The 16,549-nt window shown below is 34.5% G+C and overlaps 1 protein-coding gene and 2 non-coding genes across 3 annotated transcripts in view; all 3 read left to right on the forward strand.

The window, feature by feature from the left end:
- Nucleotides 1-16,549, forward strand: part of FSTL5 (follistatin like 5) — a gene marked incomplete at its 3' end in the record, with an annotated part of 488,681 nt that overhangs the window by 450,680 nt on the left and 21,452 nt on the right. The window lies entirely within an intron of this gene.
- On the forward strand, nucleotides 922-1,026 carry LOC120239994. Its single transcript, XR_005530552.1, has one exon. It is a non-coding gene; the product is annotated as a U6 spliceosomal RNA (small nuclear RNA).
- Nucleotides 9,477-9,585, forward strand: LOC120239993. Its single transcript, XR_005530551.1, has one exon. It is a non-coding gene; the product is annotated as a U6 spliceosomal RNA (small nuclear RNA).

A 16,549-nucleotide genomic window follows, 5' to 3' on the forward strand; every position in this document is an offset into this window, starting at 1 on the left:
TAACCAAAATGATATCTTCATAAGAAGTTCCCAACAACTACTCTTGAGTAGAGTATGCTAAGCAATCAATAAAATATAGAGTTTCATTGGTCCTTGAGATCGGTGCCCTTTTTTTGGTACATCCACGTGGCAGAAGAAGATAGCTGTCCATTAGTGGTCCAATCTTGACATCAGAAATGAGTAAGTGACAAATTGTAATCAAGGGCTCGAGATTAGCATGGCAAACCTGATAGGAAGTTCAAAGGAATAAATTACTAATTAGAAATGAAGGTTTCAGATTGAGATGCATTATAAAATTAAAACTTAAATTTCATTGGGATTTAATGTTACCCTTAATGGACTAAAGTGATTTTAAATGTCCTTTTTGGCATCTCTTTGCACATTAAAAGTAATATGGCCGTCATTCATCTTTGGTTAATCTGAGGAAGTAAAATGATTATACTTTGAAATTATGTTTTATATAGTAATTTTTCTTTAGGCATAATTTTAAAGATGGAGCTGCCATCCGTGTGTTTCCTTTAAGCACTTTTTATCATTGTGGTCATATTTCCAATTAGAGTGTAACATTTCTACCTTAAGAAGTCCTTTAACCTCATCAGGGCTTACTGATATTTTAAATTCAGTTTGTTGTTGTTTTGTTACAAGTTCCCACAACTAAAATATTCTCCATAACTCAAAGCATAGAGATTGTAGATTTTCAAATCCAATCAGTTAAATAAAAACATGTTCGAGGAATTAACATTTTTTGACTGCCTTTCACATGACAGTGTTGTGTTATATGAAATTGTTTCCTTCAATCATGATATTCTTATTCAATAAAGAAAGATGTCCCCCCCCCCATTTAAGTATGAGAAATGGAGACTAAGAAGACAGATTTAACCAAAATCATACAAAAGGGAGCTAGAAGTAAAATCAGATTTGGTGCTTGCTTAGCAGTGCATAATATTAAATTGAAACGATACCGAGAAGATTAGGATGGCCTATTGCAAGGATTACACACAAAAACAGGAAGCATTTCATTAAAAAAAAAAAAGCGCCAGATTTCTTGGCTTCAAAATCACACCATTTTCTCTGTATGGGAATGTTTCTATCCACATCTAATTTTTCCTTGTGTATGACATTTGAATTAAAAATGAGTTAGGGGCACCTAGATGGCTCAGTTTGTTAAATGTCCCAGCTCAGGTAGTTCACTGTTTAAATTGGTGAGTTCGAGCCCCACGTGGGGCTCTGTGCTGACAGCTCAGAGCCTGGGGCCTGCCTCTGATTCTGTGTCTCCCTCTCTCCCTGCCCCTCCCCCACTGGCACTCTGTCTCTCTGTCACTCTCAAAAATAAATAAACATTTTAAAAAATGAGTTATTTTGGGGGTGCCTGGGTGGTTCAGTTGGTTGGGGAGCTGACTCCTGATTTCCACTCAGGTCATTGTCCTGGAATTGTGGGATCAAGTCCTGTGTGGGACTCTGCACCAAACAAGGAGCATGCTTAGGATACCTCCTCTCTTTCTGTCTGCCCCCTCCCCTGCTCATGCTCTCCCTCTCTAAAAAATGAAAAAAGAAAAAAGAGTTATTTTGGCATATGTTGCCATCTTAAGACTATCCTCAAGTCTATACTGATACTATCATAGTATCAGCATAAATTCAGAATTTTTATAACAATAATTTATATTTCAGATGTGAATTTACATGTTTTATTACATATAGAATCGAAATGGTATTATTTTGTCAAGTCCATTTTAATATTCCAGAAAAATAATTTGATAGTATCCCAAGTTATCAGGTGGAAAATTATTGGTTATAAACAATTTATACCTTAAGTTACTATAGTAATAGATATGATATATGGTGAATTATCAAAAATTAATTCAGTATAATAAACCATTAAGATTTTGAAGGTCAATATTGGCACAAAGGTACCTGATAAAATCACATCTCCTAAAATTATTGTGAAATACTGCTATTAAAAACGGTTAAATATGGTGGGGCTCCTGGGTGGCTTAGTCAGTCAGGCGTCCGACTTTCGCTAGGGTCATGATCTCGCGGTTCGTGGGTTCGAGCCCCGCGTCGGGCTATGTGCTGACTGCCAGCTCAGAGCCTGGAGCCTGTTTCAGTCTGTGACTCCCTCTCTCTCTGACCCTCCCCTGCTCACGCTGTCTCTCTCTCTCTCCTAGAAATAAACAATAATAAAAAAAAAACATTTACAAATAAAACCGTAAAAATATGGAAAAATGGTCAACTTATTATGACTTGAATTTGCATATGATTAAAAAGAACTTGTTGAAAGCTGTCATTTCCATATGGTGCATATTTTATTCTGCTATCCCACTAATGAAACATAGTGCATGCTATTGACAGTCATAGTAGAGTTAGAATGTCAAACTGGTGTTTCCTAACACAGCTCCAACTGTAGCAGCTGTGATGCTGGCCAAAAAGGCCCCTCATGCCTCACATGTTATTCACCACAACATGGGCTTCTCTGTCTTTTCCAGTCTAGACGGCATGGGACTTCTGTATAGGGTTGGAACTCAATTTTGTACACAACAGATATATCAAACTTATATATGTATATACCTGTATGTATGTATGTGTATGTATGTATGTACCTACATATATGTGTATGTGTTTGTATATATATATTCCCCAAGGTGCAAAAAGTAGATCAGAAGTGAGAATACTTATTTTAATCTTACAGTAGTATCCCCCTTTTCATGTTTTAGATGCTTAACTTACTGCAGAGTAGCAGATGACACTTTGTTTTCACAAGCAGTGCAGTTTCCTATTTTGTGAAATGGACCTCTGTAAGCACTTTAATATAATGAGCATACAAAAAGTAATTAACTTGCATTGAAGGATGAAAGTTTTTAATGTGCTATGGTTGAAAAAACAATAGACACTTTAACTATAGAGAACAAACTGATAGTTATCAGAGGGAAGGTGGGGGGTGGGGTATGAGTGGTCTAGCAGATGGGGATTAAGGTAGGCACTTATCCGGATGAGCACCTGGTGTCGTGTGGAAGTGTTGAATCACTATATTGTACACCTGAAACTAGTATTATACACTTTGTTAATTAACTGAAATTTAAATAAAAAAGTGGGACAAAATATAAAAATAAAAAGTATTCTTAAAAAAAAGAAGTAAAGAAAACAAAGGGCAAACAACAACAACACAATAGATACTTATTGCAATAAATCTGTAGCTCTACTCATGTTGTTAAGCAGCTTTTAATAAGTGTCTACATATGGGAATGAGATTATAAAAATGATGATATTTCATTATCATCTTATATATTTCCTTATATCTTAAATATAATATTTATATTATAAAAATCATCAAATTTGAAGTGCACACAATTTTGCATGCTTTCTGATTATTCTCTAAATTATTACATCAGAAGATATCCTGATTTTCAATCTTTAAAACAAAATTTAAATATATAGAAATACACATGAAGAGAAAAATTAAAATAGCAAAATAAAAGTACTTATCCCTGGATTTCAGAATTGAAAGTCATTTAGGCTTTCAAAACTCAGCATGTAGTCCTATTAATATAAAAAAAAAGGGAAATCAAATTTAGTGTAGTAAATTATGGACTAGAGGTCCACACTTCAGTTTGGCAGACAGGGGAAATTCAAAATATGAATGGAGTTACTGATATTATCCTTTAGTAATTGCTTCAAATGCATTTTCTTAATTGATAATAACTATCTTATCTCTTATGAGGAAGCATTTATCTTCCCCACTGCCATTGTCTTATGTAAAATAGTATGTAACCAGTATTGGAAAATTTCACTTTTGTAAATCCATCCCTGTAATCTTTCTCATCACTTAAAAATTTCTCTTGAAAATTGAATTGCCTAAGAGCTTATGTGAATTTAATTAAAGAAAAATAATAAATCTGAGATGTATAAGCAAGTCCTTGGGAGTTTTACCATGTCCAATGTCTCAAATATTGGAGAAATAAAAGTTCTCCAAGCAAAGGGTACAAGATATTCTGCACAAATCTGCTCTTAGAGGCTCCACTTAATAAAGAAAAGCGATAGCCTTCTTTAATAGAAATAAGTAGATATCTATCATTGACATGAAATACTGTATCATGCCAGAAATCAGTCATTTGGGATATGAAATAAAATACCATGATTTTATTATTTTTTAATAAACTCTGTCTCACACACACACACACACACACACACAAAGCTGAACCTAAAACTAATTTATTTTATTTTTTATTTATTGTCATGGTAGTTAACATACACTGTAGTCTTGATTTTAGGAGTTGATTCCCATGATTCATAATTTACATAGGACACCCAGTGCTTATCCCAACAAGTGCCCTCCTTAATGCCCATCACCCATTTTGCCTACTTTCCTAAACCCTCACCCTCATCAACCCTCAGTTTATTTTCTGCATTTAAGAGTCTCTTATGTGAACCTAAAACTAATTTAAAGTAAATCATTTCCAAAAATTACACAGGAAATGATTTTACTGATAACATAACACTTCACTGTAATATTCTGACAAACAAGAATTTCATTCAACCAATATAAAAAATAAAAATAATCTGTTTTTAAAAATATTTTTATTTATTTCTAGGAGAGAGAGAGACAGCGTGAGCAAGGGAGGGTCAGAGAGAGAGGGAGACACAGACTCCGAAATAGGCTCCAGGCTCTGAGCTGGCAGTTAGCACAGAGCCCGACGTGGGGCTCGAACCCACGAACCGCCAGATCATGACCTAAGCGAAAGTCGGATGCTTAATCGACTAAGCCACCCAGGCGCCCCAAAAATAAAAATAATTTTAATGAACAATAAGCATAATATATTTTATAAAGAGCCCAGATACAATATTTCAGATTTAATTTTTTTTTAGATATTTATTTATTTATTTTGAGAGAGAATGAGCAAACAGGAGAGGGGCAGAGAGAGATAGGGAGGGAGAAAATCCCAAGCAGGCTCCATGCTGCCAGTGCAGAGCTTGACATAAGGTTTTACTCACAAACTACAGAATCATAAACTTATGCAAAATCAAGAATCAGAAGCTTAACTGACTGAGCCATCCAGGCACCCCTCAGATTTCATATTTTTAAAATATATTATCATTTGGTGGTCATTTATTTAATTTAATACTACATAAATGTTGAAATAAAAGTGGAGTAATTGGAATGAGTATGTCTGTAGTGATAATTTAAAAAAATTTAAAAGCAAAATAAAAATTCACCTTCTAATCATGTTTTTGTCATTGTTGTTAGTACATTTGAGAATGAATGGTATTCATTAATATCATAAATTTTTAACTGGATCTAATATCTGATGAAATAAAACATGGATCAAAAATGTTGAGAAAATTCCCACTGTCAAGGATGAATTCCAGATATAATCTCAAATACAACTGTGCATGTGTGTGTGTGTGTGTGTGTGTGTGTATTTGCATATAATTTTAATGACCACCACCCCTTGTGATGCTTGATATTTCTGTGAGCCTATGGGAGCCTAGGGAAACTCTAGAAATAAAGTTAGAACAGGACCGAGGCTTTCTGTCTCAAAAATCTATTCATAAATTAAAAAAAGAAATGTTTAGTGTTGGCCTAAATAATATTTCTCATGTTGAAGACACCAGTGTCTGGGTTATATGTATTTTCAATTGACATTATATTGAAACTTCATAATTTTGTTCTTACATTTGTGAATACATCTTTCCTGTCTTTGCTTTTATTTATTTTCCTTGACTTACTGCACCTTTTAGAAACTCCAGTACAATGTTGAATGAAAATGATGATAATAGGAATTTTTCTCTTCCTCAAATTTCAAAAGGAAGCTTTAAGGGTTTGACCCTCAAATACGATGTTTGCTCTAGGCATTTTGAATACTTGTTGGCAGATAAAGGAAGTTTATTTTATTCTGAATGTCCTAAAAATGTTATCATCAAAGATTCTTTTCTATCAAATATGTTATTTTTTTCAGCAGTTATTGGAATGGTCTTATGAATTTTCTCTTTTAATCTTTTACTGTAAGCTGAATTTTATAATATGTACCAACTTTGGTTTCCTGGATAAAGCAAATTGGGCATGATTTATTGTCATGGCCAAGATATTCCTTATCAGATTGAGGTAATTATCTTCTGTTCCTGGTATTCAGAGAATTTTATCATTAATGAGAGTTGAAAATTGCCCAGTATATTTTTTTTTCATTTATTAAGGTGATCATACTATTCTGATAACATAGTATTTTATGGTGTTTAGTTTTTAAGGTTCAAACTACCTTTTCATTACTGAAATAACTCTGTTTATTCATTCTATATTATCTTTTAATGTATTGCCATTTATATATATTGCTGCTTTCAAAACTAATACTTTAATAGTTTTATGTTTATATTTATGAAATGCTATAATTTTCTATTATAGTAATGTTTTTTTTCATGTTGTGATATCAAGTTTGTCTGTACCCATAAAATATTTTGAGGTGTGCTTTCTTCTGTACTTGTGGAAGTTTGTGTAAGATTGGTATATTAGTTCATGCCTTAGTGTGCCTAGGATTCACCACTGAAAACATCTAAACTCTAAGCTTTCTTGGTGGGGAAAGATTTTGACAACAAACACAATTTTTGAGAGATGTAGAGCTATACAGATTTTCTATGCCATCTCTCGCTGATTGAGTTAACACTTATGCTCTATCTCACCAATCACCAGATCATGACCTGAGCTACAATCAATAGTTAGATCCTTAACTAACTGAGCCACTCAGGTGCCCCAAGATTTTTTTGGGTCATTCCTTATTTTCCTTTGAATCTTTGATCCTATTTATCATAGCCTATGTAAATTCCTTATTTACTTAATGCAATAGCTCCATCATCTAAGTTTAGTTTTGATTGACAGATTTTATTTTTCTCTTGAGTTTGCTCATGTTTTTCTATTTGCTTGTCTAGTTGATTTTTAATTGGATAGTGGATAATAAGAACAATATGTTATGGACACTCTGGGATCCTTTATTCTTTCTCTGAAGAGGGCTCATTTTTTTTTTTCCTTCTAGTAGGCAGATTATATGATTGGTCTTGAATTCCAACCTCTCTTGCCTTAAGCAATAGTGGAAAGTTCCGCTAGTTTCTTTTATATGAGTGTAGTTCAAAATGGAAGATATTAAAGACATTTAGATGTAGGAAGAAATGGTTAGAGAATGTAGCTGAAGTATTAAAAACAGGTAGTTTAAAAAAATAGATACTGTAGCATTCAGGGCAAATATAAAAAGTCAAAACTGGGACACCTGGGTGGCCCAGTCAGCTGAGCATCTGACTTTGGCTCAGGTCATGATCTCACAGCTCGTAAGTTCGAGCTCCCTATTGGGGTCTGTGCTGACAGCTCAGAGCCTGGAGCTTGCTTCACATTATGTGCCTTCCTCTCTCTCTGCCCCTCCCCTGCTCATGCTTTGACTCTCTCTCTCTCAAAAATAAATAAACATTAATTTTTTTTTAAAAAGTCAAAACTAAGGCAGTAGTAGAGTGAAAAGTGGTGTGTGTGTGTGTGTGTGTGTGTGTGTGTGTGTTTAAATTTTTCCAGCCCAGCAATTCTTTATCTTCTTAGATAACCATCTCTCCATGACTATGTATCTGCGGGTCTTGATGAAGCTGACTTCATCCCTAGTTCTAGATGGGGCACATATAACACCGTCTATTCACCAAAACATGTACTCACCATCAATCCCAAGTTTGGAATGAATGGGTAAATTTTTTGAGCTCTTTCTGCTCTACTTTGCATAGATTTATAAGGATATACTGCTGGGGTCACACCCTGAGAAATTCTATTATGGGAGCCATCATGTTGATATAGTTAGCCTGAAAATGAATATATCATATTAAAAATCAAATAGAGGTGTAGAAACAACAAAATGTAAGATTTTCATGACATCCATTGATATCGAGGATCAATTTGTACCCAAAGCTAGAATTTCCAGGTGCTAACTTTGATATTAACAAAATACATGAGAAAATGGAGGAAGGGTAGGGCAATGAAAATTCCTGAGCAACATTGTAATCAAAACAAACAAAAGTAAAGTGGAAACTGTCCCTGATCAAATCTATACATTGTCATAACTAGGAGTTGAATATGAATACAAGTAGCAGAAAACTCAAAAAACAATGCCTTAAACAAGTTAGGATATGTTTTCCTTTTGTAACCCAAGTCAAGATTGTGCAGGCTGGAGACAGAATGGTTGATCAAGTGTGGCCTCAGGGACCAGGTTCCTCCATCCTTCAGTCTGTGTATTCCTTTGTGACAATGGTTGCGTTTGAACATCATGTACACATTTTAGGCGGCCCACAGACAAAAAAAAAAGTGGAAGAGGAAGTGCCAACAAAATTCCTAATATCTTGTTTACATAACTGAATCTTTTAGCTAATTTTTAAGTTTTGCTTCTAGATCAAATAATGCCATGAAAGAAAGGGCTTGACATGAACACTGCATAAGCCAATAAATTAGGGCTTTTAATTAAATTAAGGCTCTGGATAAAAGAAAACGTTTTAGAAAGAATGACAAAAGGAATATGAGAGATAATATGGCTAAGAAAAGTAAATATTTCCTTTTTAGAAATGAAGGGGAACTTTATTTTTTCCACTAAGAAAGGCCAAAAGGCAAAAGTATATGGAGTGGGTCTTAAAAATTATTATATGTTAGGGGCGCCTGGGTGGCTTAGTCGGTTAAGCGTCCGACTTTCGCTTAGGTCATGATCTCGCGGTTCGTGGGTTCGAGCCCCGCGTCGGGCTCTGTGCTGACTGCCAGCTCAGAGCCTGGAGCCTGTTTCAGTCTGTGACTCCCTCTCTCTGACCCTCCCCTGTTCACGCTGTCTCTCTCTCTCTCCTAGAAATAAATAAAACATAAAAAAAAAAAATTATTATATGTTAAAAATTGTACCTGGAAGATTTTTACTGTGAATTGCTTTATCCCGTCACAAGATCTAATAATCAGCTGGACTGTAAAAAGTAATCTATATTTTTAAGAAAGCACTCACTGAGATTTTGATACAAGTGATATGCAAATTACATTAAAAACAAGAGTATATTTTAAACGAGAGAAGAGAAGATATAAGAGCTCATACATTTTCTCTATAAAGTAGATAAAAAGTTTCTATGCCTATCAGGATAGTTTCATGAGTGAGATTTAAGGCTTGAGGAAAAACGAAATGTGAAATCCACAAAATGAATACAGCTTTGATTAGATTGGTAGTGGGCCAAATCAGCCTGGGTCCTGTTTATCTAGCCAATGCTTGCCTAGTGTCAACTTCCACAAAAAAACAAAAATCAAAATAATTTACTGTAAGGGCATTGTTGGACTACAATAATACAAACTTGATATCTCAAATATCAGGTGATGTATCTTAAAGAAATATAAAACAAATAAAATAGTTATAGCTTTTAAACTTAAACTTGTTTATGCGTATTCCTAATGTATGCTTTTCCCTGCAAACTCCATAAATTTTAAACAGTGATGAATATGTAGAGTGTTACCTTTGGCAATACATGTACTCAAATTGAAACGATACAGAGAAGATTAGCATGGCCCCGCACAAGGATGACGTCATGAATATGTAGCGGTCTCAACATGGGCTTCACAGATACAGTCTTGGGTTTTATCCCCTGATGAATGGATTAAAAAAAATTGAAAGGAGCAAATTACAGAATTATTCAGAATTACCAATCCACATTAATAATACTTTTAAAGTAATAAATGAAAAAGGAAAATATCACTTTGGTAAAGTTACATTTCATTCATAATTTAAGTATTCATGATTTCATTCATGATTTAAGTATTGAGCTAAGGGAATGCAGGACATGCACTAGGCAGCTGTGTGAAGACTGGGCTCTACCACTGTGAAGTCTTTCTCTGCCTTTAACTAGATGTCTGGTGTAGACTGAGATTTGGAGCCCCTTTTTTCATTGTAAAATGAGGATGGTAAACTTTTTACACATGACATTAGGTTTGTAGAGTGTTTAGCACAGTTCTTTCCACTGTTTCTAACAATAAAGTAATAAAATCTGAAGATGCACTTAGTAAAAAAAGAAAAAAGAAACAGAAACAGAAAGCATGAGAGAGAATTGTTGCTCTTTTAAAAGTCCAATTACCAGAAGAAGTAAGAGAATATGATTGCTGAGTGGCAGATACAATCCAAACAATTTTAAAAGGTGGCTTAATAAAATAATTTTGACAAAGGAAGCTAAGCATATTAAATTAAAAAAAAAAAAAGTATTGCTATAATAGCCTACTAAAAAGTTTATATATACATGATTATGGAAAATGTTGATGGTACTGGAAGTATACTGATAGTGTAAATATAGGAGCACTGAAGAAGTGGAGAATATTTGTACCATTTCATTATAATGTTTATTTGACATAATGAGGGGAATTAATACCCATTTTCACTTATTTTAACATTTCTTACCATGCTACATGGATCAATATGCTTATAATGAAAAATTAGTAATATTTTTATGAGATAACAAAAGTATTGTATGACTCTTTAAATATTTTTTATGTTTAAAGATTTTGATATTCAAAGAGGCAAAAAGTTAGAATCTTTTTACCCTAGATATAAGTATAATATTTTATTTTTTTATGTAGGCTTTGTGTATAAATCTGGAAGAAAGGATTATGTGGATTCCTAATTATTCAGGAGGCTTCTAACCCCTTTATTTATTTTACCTGATCATTTCGTCTTGTTGATTGATTACAGTTTCTATTATTTCAGTGAATCTCTCTAATTGAGGTTCCATAAGAGATAGTAATGACACCTGATTGCAATCCTATATATAAACTGAAGTTCTCTTGTACTCCAATATTTTTGATATTGTCAGCCAGTAGATGATGAAGAGGTGTGGATGAATTTGGAGTGATTGTGAATACTTAGTCCCTGGGAATAAATTTATTTTAAATATAATGTATAATGAGTGGAGTATAGAAATGGTTTGCTGTCAGAATATAGGTAAAAGGTTTATTAATGAGAATAGGTTGTTGGAATATAGTCATAAATGACAATGATTGTGATTACTTGCAATTTACCAGAAAGTTCATGTGCTTGTATCAGGCAACATAAACATTTTTATTCTTAGTAACCAGTGAAGCCGGTTGACCTGTGAAATGGAATTGAAGAGTAGAGAATGGAATACAAATCCTTTCCAAGGATCTGATTTCAAAATCTGTGTGTCACTCTGCTAAATTACTTCTTTATACTTATATGTTAATAAATGTCTGTTTTGTGACGGATAGTATCCTAGAAGATTTGCCGATCTAAACTTATTTAATCAAATAAATTCAGTTTTACTGATCTTATTTTAAAGATGAGGAAACTGAAATTCAAGGAGCCCAACTTTCTCAGGATCACATAATTGTTCAACATCAGACCATTTAGTCTTACCAGAATAAGACTGGGAAGTTTATCATAATCCATACAGAATAATTAAGCTTTTCATTATACTAATTTTATTAACTTGATTTTTTTATAATTCTGAGATAAGATAATTACTAAATAGGAATGTCAAAATATCATGGAAAAGATTAACCCTATCTAGTATAAAAACCACACTGTGAAAATTCCTACTTTAAGGGGTTAAAATAAATTGAAAGCAAGAGTATTTTTAAATAGCAATTATCGAATATAAACCCATACCATTTTTTTAAATTTAAGCACTCAGGTATTTTGTTTCTTTAAATATAAGAATTTGGAAATGTAAGAAATAAAGATTAAATAACAAAATAAACATAAAAAATGATTTGATTAATTGGGCAATGATATATGAAACATAAATGAGCTACATTAGGAGTTCATGTTTTGCATATTTTATGTTTGTTTCTATTCAAAGTCTTCACAGAAAATGAATATTTTAAACATGACCTTCAGACTTAATGGTATTTTCTGCATTCTCTATACTTACATTGTTAGTCACAGACCAAATATACTCCAGAAAAGTTACATATGAAACAAAATTTGTAACTTTTCATTTAAAAGATGCTGAGGGAATGCATTCTTTAAAGGAAAACTCAGATGAATATTTTTGAAATGCAAATAAAACTTATTGCATGTGGATTTACCTACATGTTTTCATAAACTAGATAATATTTGAAGACATTATCAGGGATTTTGTCTTCTGGTCTCCCTGTTTTCCCACTCTACTCTGTAGTCTTCCTACCCCAGGGCCTTCTTTTTCATCAGCATCAGCATCCTGTGGGCACTTACATGATTAGGCCACCATGTTAAGTTTTGAGAGCATTATAAGAGATGCTGCATTAGTGAATTGCCACTTAATTGGTTTCGGTTTCTAAGAAATTTTATGATTATATTTGGACCTCAATAGATATAGTTTCCTTTAGACTTGGTTAAAAGATTTGTTAGTACCAGGGTGCTTGGGTGGCTCATCCAGTTGAGTATCCGACTCTTGAATTCGGCTCAGGTAATGAACCCAGGGTCATGGGATCGAGCTCTGTGTTGGGCTCCATGCTGAGTGTGGAATCTGCTTGAGATTCTCTCTCTCCTCTCTCCCTCTGCCTTTCCCCCCCACTTGTGTGCTGTCTCTCTGCCTAAAATAAAATTTTAAAAAAATACTAAAAAAAAGGAAAAAGAAGATTTGTTAATACCTTTTTGAGCTCCACGCTTCTTTGAATTTCAGTATTCAGTCTTAAGGTATAATTGTTAAACTATTTAATATTATAATAATAGAACACCAATAACAGAAATTTATGTTACAATTGCAGTGTTACAGACATATTTGTCAGTTAATTTAATAATAGAATCATTGAACCTTGTAACATCATTAGTATTATAATATCTCTAATATTCTCATTTTGTAGATGATAATTCTGAGACAAAAAGAGATATGGGACTTGCCTTCATCAAATAATTCTTCCTTTTAGTATAGATTCTACTTCAATATCTTTTCCTACAGACTGTTAACCTAAACACTGTTAACCAGTTTTTCAATTCACAAGCAGAAATTCCCTCTGAAGCTTTTATATATGCCTTATATGCCTTCACTGAAGTAATGCCCTAATAAAGATATCATGTCTTCACTGCTTCGAATCTCTAAGTGAACTACATGACCTTTTATCATTGTTAAAAGAATCTAGAAAATCATACCACAAGTTCATGTTAATATGCCAGTGAGTACTAATGAATATCACAATGGTAGAACATAATAGTGTGGATTTCAAGCACCAAATTCATTTATCATGATCACATACTAGTTCTGGTGAAAGGAAAAATAAAGATATCTGACTTTTCTAACCCTATAAAATGCCACTGATTTTATTGTCCTTTAGTGAAAAAACACACTAATGGATACTTTGAAATAAATCTTTGTTCTTTTATTACTGCGTTATTGAACTGTGTGCTACTTATTATCCTGAAAGTAGTAGGCATAACACATTTTCTTTTAATAATACCAATACAATATTTCAATTTATTATTAAAATTACTTTATGTATCTATTATTTTATTGCTTTTCCTTTATTCTAAACTAACATTGAAGTTCTACTTTGTTTCTTGATTTTGTATTTATTTTCTTCTCATGTTTGACAATTAACTGAAGTTCTGCATTAGAGGTAGTGAATTATTAGGAGTGCCTGGGTGTCTCAATCGGTTAAGTGTCCGACTTCTGCTCAGGTCATGATCTCATGGTTTGTGAGTTTGAGCCATGTGTTGGGCTCTGTGCTGACAGCTCAGGGCCTGGAGCCTGCTTCATATTCTGTGTCTCTCTCTCTTTCTGCCCCTCTCCCGCTTATGCCCTGTCTCTCTCCCTCTTTCAAAAATAAATAAAAAAACACTAAAAAAAAAGTTGTTAATTATTAGAAGGCACAAAAAGTGAGGAATCTCTTTTCTCTCTTGGTTTCGCACACATTGCTGGTTTTATTTTTGCACTTCTGTTAGCTCTTGAGTCTTCTTGTTTGCCAACTCATCCTCTACTAATAATCTCTAGATTTTGGCAGTACCAGATTTAACCCTCTGCTCTTGTCTCCAGATGAACTCATCCAGCCTGAAGTAAGAGCTGTGAGATTCACAGATTTAACTCCAAGAGCTCTGGCCTCTAAGGCTTTGAATTTGAGCATCTCTCTCTTTTCTTTCTGGCTCTTCCCATGGTTGGTTCCTTTTAAGGTTATGATTTTGTTAGTAAGATATGCCCTGGCAGAGAGGACTTGCATGACCATTCCATCCAAAATAACTTTTCCACCCAATTTTTTTCTGTAAATTTGCACTAAGCAATTAGCTCTTGCCTGTGTTTACTGTTTTATTCTCTTCCCTGTAATTATGCTTCTTCATGGTAATTTCTTGGTTAGTTGGTTCACTTTTGCATACAGAGGACCTTGGATACTGTATATTCCCTAGTGGGTATTTCATGGACATTTACAATGGATAAGAAATTCCTTTATAAACAAAAACATATAACATTGCTAATTCTTAGCTAATTAGTGATAGAAGCTATAGTTATTATAACCCTGTATGTGGTAAGTTGCAATATTTGTTAGATAAACACATAAAAGATTAAAAATACATTTCAAGAAATAGAAATAGACATGTGCTGCTCCTGGACATGTCATGTCTTGAGCCTGTATCCAGTCAGGCTCCAAGCTTCCCATGGCTTCTGTTCTAATCCCATCACCATTCATCCTTTCCCTCATGCTCTCACAGGTATTGCTCCTGAGAACATTCCCAATGATCCTCAGAGAGTATTCTTAGGAGAATCTGACCTAAGACCTAAGATATAATCTCTGCTGTCATGAAGTCCACACCTTCATGGAAAGGCATACCATACCACACAATAACTGCTGAGACACGTTAGAATGACCTCAGATTCATGTGGGAGCAGTGGCTGCAAGCAGGACTGGGTCATTGCCTCACTAGCCCTCCACATCCTGTTTTGCTTCCTGGGAGGCAGGAGATCTGGCCACCGTGGCACTGAGGAGTGACGCTGAGCTGTGGCTGACTGCCTCTGGCCACTGAAGGAAAACCCGTGCCTTCTCTTCATACTCCACTCCACCCTCTCCCCACCTACTCAACCTCCTTCACAGGTGCTGAGAGGAAATGGGAAGATCACTTCCCTTCCTTCTTCCTTCATGACTAGGAGATCCAGCCATCCACACTCAGGCTGAGAAGTTGAGAATCCCTCAAATGTTTCTCTTTTCACCCATTATCCCAACCACAGCTGAGTAGTCCCCACACATCTTTCCAGTTGTATCAGGGGACCACCCTCTCCTTGCCTCTATCCTGGCCTCTATCAGGCCAGGGCTGTGGCAAATTCTCTCACAATGTTACTTCTGTTTCTTGCTCCTTTTATTGTATTCACTGGGCTTCCAAAAGCAGGTACCTGGCTATAGCTGAGGTACCTTTTTCTTATAGAAAAGAATCAAGCCCACCAGCTGAGTTTGGCTCAAACTTTAGGCCCTGCTACTTCCTAGCAATGGGAAGTCACCTTTCTGAGCCTTGTTTTTTTCATCTGTAAAAGGAGGATCATCTTGCCCACCACCCAGGAATCTTGTGAGCTTGAAAAAGGTGATCCACATCAGGCACCCCACACTGTTTGGCATGCAGTCCCTTCCACTAATACTCAAAACTGCTTTGCCAGCACTAAGTTTATGTACCTAAGTCCCATTTTTGCCAGTCATCCCACCTTAATAGCTCTAGACACATCTAGGAAAATATATTTACCTTCCAGTGTTTGAATGCCATTTCCCCTACCCTGCTTCACAAGCATCTTGGAATGGGCATGGTATTCCCAAGAGTTCTGGACACCCCTCCTCCATTGTTTCTGTCCCCTCTATAACTCTGTTCTCATCATTTGATCTAGAGGCGTTTCTGCTCATTCTTCATCTTCGGCTGAAAACCTACCATATCTGGCCAAAATGGCTTCTCTGGTCCAGAGTGTTATTCTCAAATTACTTTGAGTGGTGCCTCGCTTTCACTTGGGACCCATTATCCCATTGATGCCATATATGAGGCCCTTTTTTTATATTGTCCTTCTTGTCCAAACACACAGTCCTCACTTAGAAGATTGGTTATAAAGGCAATGTTCAAATGTGCTGTTTCAGGTTAGGGTCTAAAGAAAAAAATGAAAAAAAAAAAAAAAGAGAAGAGAAAGATATCTCAATTTTCTTGATAGAGTATTAATGATTAAATTGCAAAGAAAAACTTAAGATAATGAGTTAAATAATTGACTGATTTAGGAAGTTATGTTTATATTTTTTTCATCTCTTGATCTCACCTACCTTATTACCTTGGGGAAATTATTCAGATAGTCTGTGTCCATTTATTCCCTGATGGAATAAATATACTGAAGTAAATTATCTTACAAGTAATTTTATATATTTCTTTCATAACTTTAAAATTTAATTATATTGGTTATTTTGTCTTATGAATGAGAAAAAGGGCTGTAGAAAAATAGTCAATTTTTCATTATCTGCCCCTGAAATTTCCATGCAGAAACCATAGCACATAAAATCTCTACAGAAAAAGTTCATCCACAACCAAAATATAAAAGAAATAAATTATGAAAGAAGTTGATTTAAGTTAGTAGTTCCATATCAATATGA

The sequence above is a fragment of the Hyaena hyaena genome, unplaced genomic scaffold (genome assembly GCF_003009895.1).
Source record: "Hyaena hyaena isolate Hyena2069 unplaced genomic scaffold, ASM300989v1 scaffold_244, whole genome shotgun sequence".
Taxonomy (NCBI): Eukaryota; Metazoa; Chordata; class Mammalia; order Carnivora; family Hyaenidae; genus Hyaena; species Hyaena hyaena.